Source organism: Girardinichthys multiradiatus, chromosome 13 (genome assembly GCF_021462225.1).
Source record: "Girardinichthys multiradiatus isolate DD_20200921_A chromosome 13, DD_fGirMul_XY1, whole genome shotgun sequence".
NCBI lineage: Eukaryota > Metazoa > Chordata > Actinopteri > Cyprinodontiformes > Goodeidae > Girardinichthys > Girardinichthys multiradiatus.
In genome coordinates this window covers 42,354,543-42,374,031 of record NC_061806.1, presented here as the reverse complement: position 1 = coordinate 42,374,031, position 19,489 = coordinate 42,354,543, and the positions used below count along the sequence as shown (strand labels likewise).

The following is a 19,489-nucleotide window of genomic DNA, read 5'->3' as shown; positions in this document are numbered from 1 at the left end:
TATTTCTTAAAGCCAGAAAGTTGCCATTTGAAATGCCTTTAGTTTATTGTCATGTCTGTGATCTGTTTTTTTTTCTATAAAATTCAACAACTGAAGGAACATCCTCAGAAACTGGTGATTCCAGAATTTTTGCCAGGGGTTGTATAACCCATAGCCCTGCAGGACTCCCTCATGAAACACTTCCTGGATCACAGTTATTATTCTTCTCCAGAAATAAACCCATGTTTTGTTTCATTGTTCATGAAAATAAAATGTGGAAAATATTTTTGCATGACCCAGTTTTGTATCTTCTTGAAAAATAAACTCGCTTCTAATAAAAGTAATACACCAATAATGAGCAGATGCAGAAGAAGCCTTGATTTTTACAGACTGTTGGAGGCTCTGGTAGCTGCCTGTGTAGAAATCTTTTCGATTGGTTGAAAGGACCTGAAAACCCAACTGGTAAGACCTACTGGACTTAGCGTCCCCCTGCTGTGATGTTCTCCTAGCCTCAGTGTTTTCTGGGGAAGCTTATGTCCTCTTTGTTTCCATGGAAACATTGGCACATTGGAAGCAGATCGCACATAAATGGATTTAAATTGGACCCATTCGTGTTTTCTGTTGCTCTCAAAGAGGAGTTCTGCTGGTGTTTAAATCGGAGCAATCATGGTTTCATCAGCAGGTAATTGTTGCATCTTGTGAGACTTCAGGTGTCCTGCAATAAAACCCAGCATCACATCACTGCTGGTGTTAGATGTTCATCTCTGTCCCTCTGAGGCTACATTCTTCTGTCACTGCAGAGACACCAGTCCCAGAACCCCCCGTTTTCAGCCCGCTTGCGGGTCTCCTTTATCTGAATGTCCTCCGTAATTAGCAGTAGGACCACCATGCCCTGCAGTACCACAAAGACCTCCGTTTAAAGATTAAACAGTGCAGGAAGTGACTGAGTCCAAACAACAGGGTTGCCTTTCAGTCTGCAGGTTTTCCAGAGTTAGTCTATAGTGAACGAACAGGAAGAAACCAGAGATTCTTTTTTAAACCCAGAAGCAGCTGAGTTGCAGAAGTTCAGCCCGGAAAGATTCTGAAGGTAAACCGACAAAGTTAGACTGGATGCAGGAGACAGAAATATGAATTCTGCTTTCATTCACTTAAAAATCAAGAAAAAATGTTGATCCATTTCCAAGGATGGAAATAATTTGTTCTCTCATCCCTGCAACTCGTTTTTAAATCTTAAACTCAGACAAAAGCCTCCAAAGGACTGGGATGGGGGAAGTGGGTCACGGCAGCAGCAGCAGCAGCTGCAGCTCTCCAACCGAGCAGACAGCGTTCCCACCGGCATCGCATCCTCCAACCTTCTGCTCTGCTGCCACATTGAGGGAGGAGAAGCCTTTGAAACGAATCCTCGGCCTTGTCACAGAAAAATCAATGAAATCTGAGTTTTAACAGGAAGCCTGATGGATTCATACCTGCTTCCCTGCTGTTCCCACATCCGCCTCTGCAGAACAAACCAAGCTTTGTTGCACCAACACATCTGAAGGATTTTACTTCACTTATTGACTGTTTTTGCTTTTCTATCCCAGCTGTGAAAGCTGCACAGTTTTCCTCATTATTATACTTTTTATATGTCTTGGCATTTTTAACAAACATTTTGCCGTCATCTTCCTGAAACCAACCCAATTTCCTGGTGAATCTGGTACTGTGGGAGAGACTGTGTGGTTTGTTTATGTGGACGGCGGCTCATTGGCAGCAGAAACAGTGAGACAAGATGAAAAATTCAGAAGGAAAGCAGAGAATCCTACAGTCAGTAATGCTGAGAAATCACAAGTCAATTAAATCAGATTATTTCTATAAATTAGAACCAGGAAAACACCAAATGCTCCGTCCGAGACTCAGGTGGAGAGGTTCCTGTATGTTGGTGTCTCCTCCATCAACAGGATGGAGCAGGAGACGGATGGACTTATCCAAGCTTAGTCTGCAGAAATGAGAGAGATGCTCAGATTTCATGAGGAGTAAATGGAGCTGAGCTGAGAAGTGAAGCTCTGGAGCTGCTGCTCCATCTACATTCCAACCCTCACCTATGATCCTGAGATTTGGATCATGGCTGAAAGACCCAAATCCTGGAAACAAACAGAATAAAGAGCTTCTGCTTTGAAGATCAGGAGAGGAGCTCCATCATCAATGGGGCAAACTGGGGTAGAGCTGCAGAGAACAGCTGAGGTGGTTCATCTGATCAGGAAGACATCTGGGAGGAGATCTTGGGTTGAGATCCAGAACTAACTGGAGAACATATCTATCCCCCTGATGGACAGACGAATGGACGGAACCCTGAAGAGTCAGTTTAGTTTATTCCTTGTTTACTTATTTTAGTCTATTTGTGTGTTTTGTCAGGATTCTCTGTTGGATTTTTCCCATCGTTTCTGTGTATCTCTGTTCAAATACTGTTCATTTTCCCCCCCTGTATCTCCTCTGCCTTTATTGGTCTCAGATCTCCTCATGTCTCACCTGGTTGCCATGCCTTTTTTCCATTACACTGTTCCTGTCCCAATGCTCTGTCGCTCTACCACATTATCCATTTTCTCACCCAGTTCTTAAGTCTTTTGGTATTTATTAAATATTTCAACTCACCATGTGGCTCCAAAGTTCCTATTTAGACGCTGGTTCTGCAAAAAACCTACACAACATGACAAATGATGGCATAAAATATTTCAAAATATACATTGAATATATAAAACCAGTGGTTTGGGGACCAGAGGATTTCGTCTCTTCTTTTTGGAGATGATGTGGTCCTGCTGGCCCCCTCTAGCCAAGACCTACAGCATGCACTGGGGCGGTTCGCAGCCAAGTGTGAAGAGACTGGGATGAAGATCAGCTCCTCCAAGTCCGAGGCCATGGTTCTTGACCGGAAAAGGGTGGCTGGTCCTCTTCACGTTGGAGGGGATCGACAGACGGATCGGTGCGGCTGCCACAGTAATGGGGGCGCTGTGCCGGTCCGTTGTGGTGAAGAGAGAGCTGAGCCGAAAAGCAAAGCTCTCGATTTACCGGTCGGTCTACGTTCCTACCCTCACCTATGGTCATGAACTTTGGGTCATGACTGAAAGAACGAGATCCTGGATACAAGCGGCTGAAATGAGCTTCCTCCGTAGGGTGGCCGGGCACTCCCTTAGAGATAGGGTGAGGAGCTCGGAGTAGAACCGCTGCTCCTCCACATCGGGAGGAGCCAGTTGAGGTGGCTCGGGCTGTTATGATTTGGGGTTGTTTGTTTTTGGTTTTTTCTTTATGTTTTTCACTGCTCAAGTCTTGAATCATGCTTCTGTTTATTATTTTCCTGTTTATGCTTTTGTTTCATGTTTTTCTAGTTATAGTTCTATTAGTTTGTTTCTTTGTTCAAGCCATGTTTTGCTCCAGTCACGTTGTGTTCTCTGTTAATCAACTTTATTCGGTTCACCTGCACCTAGTTAATCTGTCTTGCTTTACCTGGTTTACACTCCATATATTCACACCTGTTCAGTTAGTCGTCACGGAAACATTTCTCATGTTCATGTCTTGTTTTCTAACCAAGTCTAGTCTTTTTGATCATGCCATGCCTGTCTTGCCTGCCCGTTTGTTTTGTTCCTGCCTCCTGCTGAATGTGAGTTTTCTAATTAAACCTTTTTGCACTTACCATCATGCTGCCTTCTGGTCTGCATTCTGGGGTCCTATATCTCACAAACCCTAACATGGGCATCTATACCGGATGCCTCCTGGACGCCTTCCTCGGGAGGTGATCCAGGCACGTCCCACCGGGAGGAGGCCCAGGGGACGACCCAGGACACGCTGGAGGGACTATGTCTATAGGATTATGTCCTCCCCCTGGAGGAGCTGGAGGAGGTGTCTGGGGAGAGGGACATCTGGGCGTCTCTGCTGAGTCTACTGCCCCCGCGACCCGGTCCTGGATAAAGTGGAAGATGACGAGTACGAGTATAAAACCAGACCTTTTTATCGTTTTCACCACCAACAGATACCAATGTGTATTTTAGTTGAAAGTATTGTTAAAATGCAGCAGCTTTTTGCTGTTGATTTGTTGCGTCTTGTTTTCTGCTCTGGTTGCAGGTCCTGAAATAATCCTAAATGTGCATGAAGTCATAGGTGTGTTTTTCCTGGGAAATTCCTCCTGCCTCAAGCGGAGGCTGGGGTCACGGACACGATGAGGTCAATAAACACATTTTCACCCTGAACATGTCAGGCAGACAGCTTCAGGCTTCACATCCATCAACGTCCAACACGTTAAATGATCTTGATCTTGACGACAAATACTCCACAAGCTGCATGTTTTATTCAGGAAACATCTAAAGGTGGTTTAGGTGTAAACCTGCTGCTACACTTTCAGCACCAAAGTTACAGATGTTTAGCAGCTGAACAGCAGAAGGTCATTAATGAAATCCATACGGGTCAAAATTTAACCTTTAGATATAAATATTATGTATGTATCTAAATACGTCATAGCCTGGACCAAGAAAGACAAAAACAGCTAAAAACATTGTGCAGATTTTTTTTTACCTTCATATTGCCTAGCAAACATCATGCTAGGACCAACGTTGTAGCCTGAGAAGCTGATGTCAGCCCACTGCTCCTGGTAATAAAGGCCGTCACATAAAACTGACAACGGTGTTTTCTACCAGCGATACGAATTTTAAGCAAAAAAAGGAAAAACAAACTCTTCAGAAAACTGTAACGCTAACCCAGTGGGAGACACACTGCCTGGAAGGAGATAAACACCTACGATTTGATGGAAAACCTGGACATGTGGAGATGAAAAGGAGTTTAAATCCAAAAGGTTCTGAATATTTCACCATGTCAGAATCATAATAACACTCTAAGCTTAATATTCTGTGGGAAAATCCTGAAAAATCTTCAAAAACTGTAAAAAACTGTGAAAGGGACCAAAATGATAACTAAAGTCCGCCTTCCTGTGACCCATTTAAACTTTGAATGATGGTTCTGATGGAAAGGACGGCTGAGTTACAGAGGTCCAAACAGAACTGGGTTTATCACTGTTGCAGCCTAAATCCTGTTAATGTCTAATGTGAAAATGTTTGCAACTGATGATCCAAGATGGCGCCGCAGATGGTCGCCTCGGCGTGTTGGTTCGCATTGTTTCGTTTTTTGCTTTAAAACGGTCTTCTGTGATGGTACCCGGAGCTCTCTCACCAGAGAAGAACTCATGAACATCAGGGCTACTACACCAGAGGAGTTATTTCCAACTTTTCTGCCTACTGCTCTGGAATGTTTGGACATTCTGGTTAAAGGTGCGCTCACCTTTGTTCACCTTTGTTCACGCGGTGAAACACCGGAAGAGAGGGAAACGGGCTGGGGTGCTGGTACGTCTTCGCCAGTGTGGACTACGAACACCGTTACCTGGAATATTTCTCTCTAACGTGCGCTCACTTCCCAACAAAATGGAGGAACTACAACTGTTGTTGGGGAAAAACAGGGACTTTTATTCATCGGCAGTTTTGTGCTTCACGGAGACGTGGCTGTGTGGATTAATACCGGACTCTGCGCTGCAGCTGGCAGGATTCCAGCTCTACAGAGCGGACAGAGACACGGAACTCTCCGGCAAAGCGAAAGGTGGAGGAATCTGTTTTTACCTCAACAGTGGTTGGTGCAACGACGTGACAGTGATTCAGCAGCACTGTTCTCCAGACCTGGAATCCTTCATCATAAACTGTAAGCCTTTCTATTCCCCCCGTGAGTTCGCTTCGTTCATCCTGGTCGGTGTTTACATCCTGCCGCAAACTAACGTGCAGGTCGCACAGCGCATGCTCGCCAACCAGATACTGAGTGTGGAGCGGACCAACCCGGACTCCTTAGTTATCGTCGTTGGCGACTTTAACAAAGGTAATCTGACCCACGAACTCCCCAAATACAGACAGTTTATAAAATGTCCGACCAGAGAGGACAACATTCTGGATCACTGTTACACCACCATCAGAGACGCTTATCACGCCGTCCCACGTGCTGCACTGGGCCAATCCGACCACATCATGGTCCACCTGATTCCTGCATACAGGCAGAAACTAAAGCTCTGCAAACCTGTTGTGAGGACGACAAGGAAGTGGAGCAGTGAGGCTGTGGAGAATCTCCAGGCGTATTTAGGCTGTACAGACTGGGATGAGTTCAGGACTACTACCAACAGTCTGGACGAGTACACAGAGGCTGTGACTTCCTACATCAGCTTCTGTGAGGACAGCTGTGTACCATCATGCACCAGGGTGAGTTACAACAACGACAAACCCTGGTTCACAGCCAAACTCAGAAGGTTAAGACTGGATAAGGAAGAGGCCTTCAGGAGTGGGGACAAAGACATATACAGAGAGGCAAAGTACAAGTTTGGCAAGGCAGTGAAAGAGGCCAAACGACTGTACTCTGAGAAGCTCCAAAACCAGTTCTCAGCCAACGACTCTGCGTCTGTCTGGAAAGGGCTCAAGCAAATCACCAACTACAAGCCGAAAGCTTGAGGGACGTAAACAAACTCTTCAGGAGACAGAACCCCCGGAAAGCTGCTGGTCCGGATTCTGTCTCACCAGCCAGCCTGAAGCACTGCGCTGATCAGCTGTCTCCAGTCTTCACAGACATTTTTAACACCTCACTGGAGACATGTCATGTGCCAGCCTGCTTCAAGTCCTCCACTATCGTCCCTGTTCCCAAGAAGCCAAGGACCACAGGGCTTAATGACTTCAGACCCGTCGCCCTGACCTCTGTGGTGATGAAGTCCTTTGAGCGCCTTGTGCTCTCACACCTAAAAGACATCACCGACCCTCTCCTGGACCCCCTGCAGTTTGCCTACAGAGCCAACAGGTCTGTAGATGATGCAGTCAACCTAGCTCTTCACTTCATCCTCCGGCACCTGGACTCCACAGGAACCTACGCCAGGATCCTGTTTGTGGATTTCAGCTCTGCCTTCAACACCATCGTCCCAGTTCTGCTACAGGAGAAGTTCTCCCAGCTGAGTGTGCCCGACTCCACCTGCAGGTGGATCACTGACTTCCTGTCTGACAGGAAGCAGCGTGTGAGGCAGGGGAAGCACGTCTCTGACTCCCTGACCATCAGCACCGGTTCCCCCCAAGGCTGTGTTCTCTCTCCTCTGCTCTTCTCCCTGTACACCAACAGCTGCACCTCCAGTCACCAGTCTGTCAAGCTTCTGAAGTTTGCGGACGACACCACCCTGATCGGACTCATCTCTGATGGTGACGAGTCCGCGTACAGATGGGAGGTGGACCATCTGTTGGACTGGTGCAGCCAGAACAACCTTGAGCTCAATGCTCTAAAGACAGTGGAGATGGTTGTGGACTTCAGGCAGAACCCAGCACCACCTGCCCCCATCACCCTCTGTGACTCCACAATTGACACTGTGGAATCTTTCCGCTTCCTGGGAACCATCATCTCCCAGGATCTCAAGTGGGAGCCAAACATCAGCTCCCTCATCAAGAAAGCCCAGCAGAGGATGTTCTTCCTGCGGCAGCTGAAGAAATTCAACCTGCCAAAGACTATGATGGTGCACTTCTACACAGCCATCATTGAGTCCATCCTCACCTCCTCCATCACCATCTGGTACGCCGCTGCTACAGCCAAGGATAAGGGCAGGCTGCAGCGTGTCATTCGGTCTGCTGAGAAGGTGATTGGCTGCAGTCTACTGTCGCTCCAGGAACTGTACACCTCCAGGACCCTGAAGCTGGCAGGGAAGATTCTGGCTGATCCCTCCCACCCTGGTCACAGACTCTTTGAGACTCTCCCCTCTGGCAGGAGGCTGCGGTCCATCCGGACCAAAACCTCACGCCACAAGAACAGTTTTTTCCCATCTGCCACCAGCCTGGTTAACAAAGCCCGGAAACCACCCTGACACTCTCCCTTTCCCCCACACCCCCCCTTTATACTGACAGGACACCTGTAACTTGTAACTCTATGAGTTACATTAACGCTCAGCTTGGACTCCTGCTTTACTTGCACAATGATCATCTGCACTGTTGTATTGCTCTTGCATCTTATACTGCTCTATATTTACTTTCACTCACTTAAAACTGTGCACATATATTTATATTATATTGTAGATATGTTTATACTGTTTAATTTGTATTGTATTGCACTGACTACGCCAAAACAAATTCCTTGTATGTCCAAAAACGTACTTGGCAATAAAGCTTTTCTGATTCTGATTCTGATTCTTTTTGCAAAGTCTGTAAACATTATACAATTTATTGGTCCCAAAAGTCATGGAGAAGTTTATGCAACAGAACCAGTTTTACGGCTGAAAACTGTAAACTGTGATGGAAATGGAAGAAGAACAACAAAATTCACCTCAATGTTTTTACGTTGGCATCCCTAACAACTCATTTAAATATTATAAAAATGTAGCGAGAAGGCTTATAAACTCTAAATAGGCTCATATTGTTGTTACAGTTGCACATCTAGAGTATTATAACTGAATATGCAATGAGGTTTCTCATTATGAAGCAAAAAGTAACAAGATGTTGTTGGTATTTACAGGCTCCGCATTATAAACAGCTCTGCTTGTTTTTTCTGCAGTCAGCATGCTGGTTCTGTGTTTGTAGGTCAACTCACCTGCAGATCTGGACATTGGTACCAGCCCTGTTCATAACTTGCAACCACAAGCTAATTTTTCCCAGGTTAATAAATCTGCTGCTTCGTGTCTGCACCTCCACCGGAAAATAAAACATCTGCATTTTGCTGAAGCATGAGATTCCTACAGTATATCAGCAGCAGACTTCGTCTGCGACGCCGGGGGGGCTCATTAGAGGCTGTAAATCCTGCACACATGCACTGTCAGCACAGATGCAGTGGGAAACAGATACTTCGCACCCTAAATACAGATGACCATAACGTAGACATAACTTTAAATATATTTTAAACCAGTTTATCATATCTCTGCAGTTTGTAAAGCATAAGTCTTGTCCTGTTGAGCTGAAGTTATCTGTGTTTTCCCAGCAGATGGATGTGGAAGCTGAAAGGTCTGATGGTAAAAACACCTGTTGAACAAACTCTGAGCAGCTGCATGTGGTACAGTAATCCATTCGTTTCTCTCCATCATGACCAAGACAACCAGATCTGGTCGAACATCACTGAGCTGACTTGAATTTTACACTTTCTGACACTTTCAGTGTAGAACGCATCTGCAGTCATACTACTACAGCACCGAGTGCTAGTATATAGTCCAGCCTCATAAATAAGGGAACTTTTAGCTGTTTAAAATGTGACTTCAGTTATTTTTTATTTTGATTTCAAAGTAGCCAGAAACTACATTAGCTGAATATACTAGCTTAACATTCAAAATGAGAGAAACCGGTCCTTTAAAATGCCCGGTTTAAAACACATTCAATTAAAATAATGAAAATATCCAGTTTATACTGGCTAGCCTGAACAATTTCCACACAAAAAAATCAATCATCAGCATTGCAGAGTTTTCAATAAAGAGAACTTGCAGCTCATGGTAATTTTTTATTTATTTCAATCACATAAAACGTATAAAAGTGTGAAAGAAAAGGCACAAAGCAGCCAAGAACAAAGTCAAAGGCTGTCAAAATTCACAACTGCACAACTTCCTGGTCAGACAGGGAGTCCCGTCCACACGAAGCGGCTGTGAGACCAACTACCCTGCTCCCAGAGTGGGAATGTTCGAAGCCACCCCTGTGGCGGCTCCGTGTGGACCGCCCTGACCACATAACCGGCTGGAGCTTTCATCTTTGCGGTCAACCTTTTCTCTGCGGATATCGTCTTCGGCTCACTGTGGACACGGCCAGAACCTGGGTAGCAAAGCAGAACATAATGTCCAACTAAGACAAAAGTGATTTCTCCGGTTTGAGTTAAAAACTAAAGGTTTACATGATCCAGTAAGAAGGAGAAAGTGAGGAAAAAGGTAATGGGAGCAGTAGCTTGGAGACCTAACAAACCAGCACCTTATGGTGGTGTGTAAAGGTCCTCTGTGTTGAACCCAGTCAGCATGTCATTCACCACAGTGGTAAATTACTGTTTGTGACAAAAACTGTAATTATAAACACAAACATTTTGCCATCATTCAGAGAGTTTCTGCTCTGGTTCTGCATCAGCATTCTTACTCTGATTTACACAGAAATGTGTCAGCATGTTCTTCCCATCAAGTCACTGGAACAATCTACTTTATATAAGGGAGTCGGCAGTGGTGTGCAAGTCTCTGAGTTTCTTCAACATAATCAGTGTGTCAGAGTTATTGATCATCTTGTTTACTCAACTCTAACTCCGAACAACAGTACCTGCTAAAATCACACATATCTTTAAAACTTAACATCCTGTAGTCTGAGTGTGAGTGGAACTCCCTAGTAATCCCCCACACAGTAAGGTGTTGTTGAAGTCAAGGTGTTTCTAGCCCAGAATGGATATATTGTTTCTCCAGTAAGTTCTAGGTCTGTCCCAGTGTTTCCACCAAGATTGATGTTCCCAGAAAACCTCCAATGGTAAGGCATCCAGGAGTCATCCTGATCGGATGCTCCAGAGCCCTCCCCCCTATGCAGAATCTCCACCTTAACATGGTGGGTGTATGATCCAGGGAGCTATGTTGTCCCCTGGAAGGGTCTCCAGTGGCAAACTGATTTAAGCTGTGGGGTCAGTCGTCTGTAAACATCTGGTGGTCAAGCCTTGATTCATATTGCTCAGGCTTAGCCTTGTAATGCACCAGAAAGCCCCAGCATGTAGAAAAGATGAAGGTCTGGTCTTCAGGGAGATGGGAGGCAGATGAGGGCAGGTCCCTCACTCCTGGCGTCATGATCGGACTCCATCACCTGATGTTTTAGCTTCTAGTCTCATGAAACAAGTTAAGATTCTCCAAACAGAACCTATTTGTGCTTTTATTAATTTTTTTTATAACATAATTGTTTGGTAAAGCTTGTTGACCTTTAAACCTGTGCATAAAGGCCTCTTTTTCTTTGCATGATAAAATATTACTTAAACGTGGTACACAACTAGGCCAAACATCACTGCGGCTTTAAGCTCGGTGGTGAAGTGTCTTACCTGCGTGTTTCTGTTTAATTAGTGGGATTAGTTCTCCCACGCTCCTCATGTGAGACAAGTGGGAGGCAGACAGTTGCTTAAGGTCAAAAATTAAACCATTTGGGCTGCAGATCCTGCTAAAGAACTTCACAGGCCTGAACATGGAGCAAGTTGCCTTCAGGTGAGGCCAATCTGAAGATGGGGCTGAAAGACGATCTCCCAGCGGGCTCCGATGTCTCTGATCACGGCTGAAGGACAGAGTGGTGTCTGGTTTCTCTGCTCCAAGTTTCTGTGAGAAAACAGGGAACAAAATGCGGCAGCCTCACCTCTAGAAACCCTAGATTTACCCACTTAAAGCACAACAGAGGTCCAGTGTCCCCCTCCCAGCTTGTTAAGAGAAGTCCTCAGGGACACCAGTGTTATTGAATAAGAGGAACATATGCCACCGTCCACCTCACCGAGATGAAGACTCCTGTCTGAAGAGGAGAAAGGCTCATTGATTGGGTGGTTAGAAGCATGACTGCATACTTCGATGACTCATTTACCCATGAAGCATCTCGATCCTTCATTAATTCCAGCGTGAACACCGACTGGCCTCAAGAGGCAAAAAAGACAAAAAGATTAAAACGTTTAAGTGAAGAAAACAGCAGTAAAACAAAAAAATACAAACATGCGTCATGAAAATGACAATGAAAGAGGCAACAAAACTACCAGAATGTAACTGATACCAGTTTCTACAGAAACAAAGAGGTTTTCACATCTGGTGTTCCTGACTTTTTAAGTCAAAAACAGGATGTTTCTGTTGCTCCTGGAAAATGTTCTATTTGCAGATTCTCAACCAATGATTTAAAGCCAGTTTCTATTATCTAGTGTCAGGAAATTAATAATATCTACCTGCAGAGGGTCACTCAGAGTAGTTCTGGTTGGATTATAAGTCACAATCTTATAAAGTTGACTGGCCCACATGCAGATCAGAATCACCATCAATGGGAACAGGGTCATATATAAAGTAAAGCTGAGATGGGGAAGTTTTAATCAATATTAATCTCCTCAATTTATCAAAATGCTGACATATGGGTATGAAGTGGTCGTAGGGTCAAAAACTGAAAACAATAAACTTTATTGTAATTAAAACACAATACAATCCATCAGAGACATAAACGAAGAGTCGTTGGACTCGGGTCTGCTTGGAAACCCTGAGGTGTCTGTAGCAGCACAGCTCCAAACACAACAAAGTGGGATGTTCTGTGTGTTCTGACGCGTTTCTGTGAGAACCAGCTCCTCAACTGGTCCAGAACAAACCGGCCTGGCTGTGATACCCATAACCCTCTCACCAGCAGTCTGATCATCACAGTCTGGTTCTGGTTAAGGTCACCTCCTGTGACCACTTTTTTTGCCTTCACCACATCTCAATGTTTCCTTTTTAAAAAGACAATCCATCTTGTCAACCTCCCCTGTCAGCTGCATATTGTTTCTGAGGAAGCACCAGAACCTCCTACACTCAGAGGTTTCATCTGTGGACTCTGACAGAGCAAACAGTGTTGGTATGCAACAATCCTCACTGGGAAAATCTCATCCTGCTGTGAAGAGCTCACCCCTGGACCCTGCAGGCCCCCTGACCTCTGACTCCTGCTCTCGACACGTTTCTGAGTCTGATGTGTTCTTCCGGACTCTCCTGGGAGGTTCTGCCCCAGACAGAATGACAGCGCTGTATGTTCTCAGAGCTGACAGCGAGCACAGGGAGCGTGTTTTCTCAAGGCCTCATCTCCTGTTAGAAAAACACTTCATTTGTTTGTGAGCCTCTGGAGAGTTCAGTCTGTACTGCTGAAGGTCGGTCAGAGCACTAGGAAAGCTGCAGCGGCACACAGACGTAGAATGTGACACAGATCTGTCGATGATGACTGCAGTTTTTGTTTTTATCATCCGGCTGAGATGTCCAGCAGCGTTCTGCCAGCACAGTTACATACAGAGAGACAGAAGACATTTGTATGAATGCTTTTCACACCAGACTCATGGAGCAATCCAGGCTCAGAAATCAAACTTGAGTCCTTAGAATCCTACAAACATCTCACAGGACACTTACCCTCATCAAACAAGACTGCAATGCTCTAAGCTACGGATTTACTTGTTTCTTTGGAAGTTGTGAAACATAAAAGACCCTTAGAAGCTTCTAAAGTGATTGCATCAATTATCTTCAATATTACACTTACAGAACTGCAGAAGCGCCGTCTATAGAAGATCGTTTTACTTCTGCAACCTGAAAGGATTGGTAAGACAGTTCATGTCGGTTTATTTTAAGACCTGTGTGTTGTAGCAGAGGATCTAGTGGCCAGACTTACAGATACATGATCTTTCTGATGGAAATGTAGGTTCTGATACTAGATCTTTTTTGGTTTTATTTGCCATGATTTTGGCGGTTTAAGCTTTTAAAGAAGTTCCTGCTTTCATAGAGCAAACAGGAAATTGTTTGTCAACTTTTCCTTTTCAGTTGTGTTCCAGGTTGTATCCCATGATAGTTATATTTATTTCCATGTCCCTCAATACGTAAAAAGGTGCTGAACAAAACATCGGAATCAGAATCAGAATCAGCTTTATTGCAAGTTTGTACATACAACAAACAAGGAATTTGACTCCGGTACACTTTGCTCTCTGGGTTTCTTTTTTGTTTTTTTGTGTTATAAGATATATTCTGCATATATCCTTATGTCCATAAATACATGTATACAATATACACATATACAAAGGTACATTTGCAACATCTGTATGCTGTTGTTTTGTACTCTATTAAATGTTCAACAGAGAAACAGCCTGGGGGAAGAAACTGTCTCTATGGCTGGTTTTAGTGAACAGTGCTCTGTAGCGCCACCTGAAGGTAAAACTCTGAACAGTTTATGTGCAGGGTGTGTGGGGTCTGCAGAGATTTTAGCAGCTCTTTTCTTGACCCTTGACCTGTATAGGTCCTGGATGGAGGGAAGGTCAGCTCTGATTATTCTCTCTGCAGACCTGATTATTCGTTGCAGTCTGGACCTGTCCTGTTTGGTGGATGATCCAAACCACACTGAGATGGATGAAGACAGGACAGACTGAATGATGGCAGTGTAGAAGATGACCAACAGCTCCTGTGGAAGGTTGAACTTCTTGAGTTGCCTCAGGAAGTACAGTCTCTGCTGGGCCTTCTTCCAAACAGTGTCTATGTGTGAGGACCATCTCAGGTCCTCAGAGATGGTGGTTCCTAAGAACCTGAAGTGGTCCACGGCCGATACAGTGTTGTTGAGGATGGTGAGGGGGGTGTATGGGGGTGATGTTCTCTGAAAGTCCACCACCATTTCCACAGTCTTGAGTGGGTTCAGTTCAAGGTAGTTCTGACTGCACCAGTGTACCAGCCGATCCACCTGCTGTCTGTATGCAGACTCATCACCGTCCTGGATCAGTCCAATGACAGTGGTGTCATCTGCAAACTTAAGGAGTTTCACGGACGAGTCCGATGAGGTGCAGTCATTTGTGTACAGAGAGAAGAGGAGTGGGGATAGAACACAGCCCTGGGGGGCACCAGTACTTATTGATCTGGATCGGGAGAAGATGCTCCCCAGTCTCACCTGCTGCTGTCCGTCCGTCAGGAAGCTGTTGATCCACTGACAGGTGGAGGCTGGGACGTTGAGCTGGGTGAGCTTCTGGTGGAGGATGTCTGGTATGATGGTGTTGAAGGCTGAAGTCTACAAACAGGATCCTGGCGTACGTCCCTGGGTGGTCGAGGTGTTCCAGGATGAAGTGTAGACCTAAGTTAACAGCATCATCTGCTGACCTGTTTGCTTGGTAAGCAAACTGCAGGAGGTCCAGCAGGGGGCCTGTGATGTCTTTCAGGTGCTTCAACACCAGCTGCTCAAAGGACTTCATGACCACAGACGTCAGGACTACAGGCCTGTAGTCATTTAATCCTAGGATGGTGGGTTTCTTGGGACCCGGGATGATGGTGGATCGTTTGAGGCAGGAGGGGACCTCACATTTCTCCAGTGATTTGTTGAAGATCCTTGTGAAGATCGGAGTGAGTTGATTTGCACAGGCTTTCAGACATGATGGGGAGATGTTATCAGGTCCTCCAGCTTTCTTTGTTTTCATGCGCTGAAAGAGCCTGTTTACATCTTCCTCGGAGATCTTTAGTGCAGGTAGAGGATCTGAAGGTGGGGGGTTGGTAGCTTTGTGGGAGGAATTTGTTCCTAAATGGGATGTAGAGGAGATGATTTGTGATGTGAATGGCTTCTTGTCATGTCTGCAGTAGAAGCCATTCAGACGGTTGGCCAGGAGACGACTCTGTTCAGGATGGGTGGAGGGGCTCCTATAGGCAGTCAGGTTTCTCAGACCAGTCCATACAGCTGAAGTGTCACCAGTAGAAAGGATGTTCTTCAGCTTCACTGTAGCTTCTCTTAGCTGCTTTGATCTCCTTTGTTAGTTTGTTCCTGGCCTGCCTGTACCGCGCCCAATCTCCACTGCTGTGAGCTTCTTCCTTTTCCCTGCGCAGATTCCTGAGGTGTGGAGTAAACCATGCCGTGTTGTTCCCAAAGGTGCAGAAGGTCTTGGTCTGCACACACATGTCCTCACAGAAACTGATGTATGATGTCACCTCATCAGTTAGTTGGTTTAAGTCAGTGGCTGAAGTTTCAAAAACAGTCCAGTCTGTGCATTCAAAGCAGGCCTGTAGCATCTGCTTTGATTGGAAGCCAAAGGTTATTGAAGACAAACTCAGCCCTCAATTCATGGCACCAATTTCAGGTTCTCAATGTTCTCAATATGCCGTCTGTCACACCACTTTAAGTTTATAAGTGTGTCGGCAGTTAGTTTTCCCACAAAATGTTTGGCACTAAAACTTCCCTTCAAGCTAAAGTGTGTTGGATGTAAGGGCAGTTACAACACACACCTGCGGTTAGAAGCTCTCTCCTTCATTTGCCCCACACACTGAGACAAGAGAGTCACCGTTTATCATGGTAGCGCACGCAGGATGAACGTTTGGAGAAAGCAGTTACTTGGACATCGGCAGGCTTTTTATTTAATCAGAAGTCAAATAAAACGTAAATACTGCTGTCAAAGAGAAAAAATTTTTTACCTGATAACCCTTATGCTCTCGGACAGCGCTTCCAATTACCTTACTGGTCTGGCTCCTTGCTTGCTACCTCAGATAATTTTGGGTTCTTCCTTCCTTCAAATCCAAGATTCAAATAGTTTCATAATCCAAAACATGATTTCAACAGAGAGACTGTTTCTAGTAGTAGAAATCTATCATCTTCACTTGTTTACCTCAATTGAGCTCCACCACATTTCCTGTACTGATGGACTTTGTAGTAAACATTTACCCTCTGACCTTTTACTGCCATCTTTAAGAGAGCACACGTCTAATCAAACATTTCCTTTTATTTTTAGTCAAGAAAACAATCAAGCCTCTGTTTAGGCTATGACTGGCTCCAAGATGGTGCTGTTATAGTCATGTCATCGCCCTTATATGGAAGTGCTTCCTGTTTCAGTGGGAGTGTCTCTGAGTTTGAAAGCTTTTTGTCCTCTTTGAAACTTACGGCACCTGGGAGCTGCCTTGGGAGAAAAAAAATATATAGCGTGCTCATGAAATACTAAAACATAATCTAAGAGTCTGAAAGAGAGCACATAGAGTTAGTCACAGTTAAGCTCAGCCAGTAGCCATGTCTAGGAGAGAGAAAGGGTTAAACACTGAAAGACAGGGCCATGTGGGTCATCTGTAGAAGGTGATCATTAAGTTGTTGCCAACAGAAGCTCGGATGATGCCCCTCTCCAGAAAGGTGTCACAGGTAGACACCGAGCCAGGCCAGGTGTAGCTTCTAGGAAGAGAAAAGAGAGAACAAAGTTAAAAGCTGAAATAACAGCAAATAATACAAAATTGGAGAGTAGTATGAGAATGTAGCAAAGAGGGTGAAAGTGGTCATTATGTCCTCCAGCAGCCTAAGCCTATAGCAGCATAACTACACAGATAGTTTCAGTTTATTTCTTTATGTACAACAATGTTGTCTCAAGGCACCCCACAAAGGGTCCGGAACGGTGCGGTGCGGTGCCAGAGCTCGGCCACCCCGGAACGGGCCACGTGTAGGGGCACTAAGTAAAATAATAAACTGATAAAGTTTGTCCTTCTAGAGCCCACTGATGGTCATTGTTATACTAAAACCACAATGATTGGGATAACTCTCTCTGTCAGACTAATTATAACCATTGGAAAAGAGAAGGGGTCATACAGGTAGCAGAAATGGAGGGTGTGTTTGCACCTCAACCATAACTGAGCCGGTTTAGGCTAAACCTGACTCTCCTTTACTCCAACCAACAGGGAGGGAAATATAGGAATATATAAATACTAATACATAATATAAAGTAGCCGCCAAAAATAAGTTGTCTACTTCATGGGAACAAAGTAAGATGCATTCTATAACAGTGCATCTTACTTCGTGGGAATAAATTAATATTTTGTGCGGACGCTATATATATATATTTCCCCCGTGTGAGTTCCTGGGCACCCTAGACAATCACCTGAAAGGCCAAGTGTGTGTTTAAGTTTTTGGGCTTTAGAATCTGATTTATTTGGTCTTTAAATGATTTACAAAAACTTAACACCATAAATGATGTTCTGTATTAGAAACGCCATGCCTTAATAACTTAATGATCTGATTTGGTTTGATAGCTGTAGAGTCCATGATGGAAGAGAGGATATTTGTTGTATTTGCTGCACCAGAACTTTTCTGGTAGCCAAAATGCTATCATCTGTTTTTAGAAACGTCACCGAATATAGAGGAGCAGAATAAGATCTAATTGGGCTGAATAACAGTATCCTTCCATCCATGGAATGGATCAGGGGGAATATAGGTCTGCCATGGGATTTTCTCCCAGCGGGACTAATCTGGATGAACTCCACATTCAGATGAACCAACACAGCTGACCCCTTTCCGTGAGGAGCAGCAGCTCTACTCCAACCTCCTTGAATGATGAGCTTCTTTCCTTATCTCTAATTTAGAGCTAGGCCACCCTGAAGAAGAAGAAGCTCTTTTTAGCTGCTTGTATCCAGGATCTTGTTCTTTCAGCCGTGTCCATATCTCAGGTTGAAAGATGAGGGTTGGGACACGGATGGACCAGTAAATCCAGACCTGCACCTTTCAGCAGCTCCTTCTGGACCACCACAGAGCAGAATAATACACTGATTACTGCAGATGAAGCTCTGATTCATCTACTCTGCCCTGCTGTCACTCAGAAATGGCATGCTGAGTTACTGGAGTTGTCTGTTTGAGAACCATGTTCTCACACCTGCGTTGAGTTAACTGTGCAATTCTCGGCTCTTTAAGACAAAATCGTTGATCATGTAGAGAATCTCTTGAATCTCTGGTCATTAGACAGTCACACTGAGCGCTGATTTAGCTCCCTGACAACCAGAGACAAATTGCTGACCTTCTTTGATCAGCCATGAGCTCTTCCACAGCGCTCTCCTTTTCCTGTTTTCAGAGCCAGATCTAATAAAAAGAGCCTTAACAACAGTAACTTTCTCTGCATTGACTGTCGGATCTTTCTGACCCAATACTGCTGAGGACACAAATCATCAGTCCATCATCTTCCATCGTAGAGTGGGACAGGAGTTACTATTGAGGTTTGATCATATTTAGCTGACGCAGCATGACACCCTCAGCTCTTTGTTGTGAACAGGCCCTATATTAACTGAATTTGATTCATCTGATCCAAACAGAACCAGTTGTCCATTCACTGTCTACACCCACTGGGTTTGGACAGAGCTTATCTACAGTGGTCATTGGTCCTCCCTGAATGGGTCCATCACAGAGACACACAGGACAAATAACCGTGCACTCACACCTGATGTGTGATTTAAAGAGCTCAGTCAACTGAACTGTGGGAGGAAGCCAGAGTACCCAGAGAGAACCCACACATCCACAGGGAGAACATGCAAACTCCCTACTGGAAGGCTTCAGGCCGGGATTCGAACCCACAACCTTCTTCTTCTTCCATGCAACCCATACATGAGACAGATGGAAGTAAAGTCAGAAAACTCTAAGGTCAGATATTGGCTGTGATGTGGTGCAGGATTAGATTTGCTTAAATCTCCGGATATAAAAGCTTGAAACTCCCTGAGAAATAAATCCATCATGAATAAATCTGACTTTTTCTCCTCCAGAACAGAAACACATTTCTCCATTTATTGACTGCTGTGGCCTTGAAACTGTCTAACCTTCACTCTACAGCAGACGTACAATAGTTTGGTCCTTTGGTGTTAACATTTTATTCCTCTTTGTCTGTTTTGTTTTCAGTTTTGTGACATTTTTGAGACAGATCTAAATTCAGTTAGAATAAAATCATTTTACAGTCTTGGTCCAAATGAGAAGCTTGTTGCAAACCTTTAAACTGCACCCACATCTGTTTTCAGCCTCATGAGGACTAAAACACCAACAAAAACATTCATATCATTCATATCGAAAGCCAGAAAAGG

The 19,489-nt window shown here is 44.7% G+C and overlaps 1 long non-coding RNA gene across 1 annotated transcript; it reads right to left on the bottom strand.

The window, feature by feature from the left end:
- Positions 1-9,458: 9,458 nt before the first annotated feature.
- LOC124879707 lies at positions 9,459-13,552 on the bottom strand. The gene is made up of 2 exons (XR_007041094.1): positions 9,930-13,552; positions 9,459-9,776 (listed from the first exon to the last, which is right to left on the bottom strand). It is a non-coding gene; the product is annotated as an uncharacterized LOC124879707 (long non-coding RNA).
- Between the last annotated feature and the right edge of the window lie 5,937 nt (positions 13,553-19,489).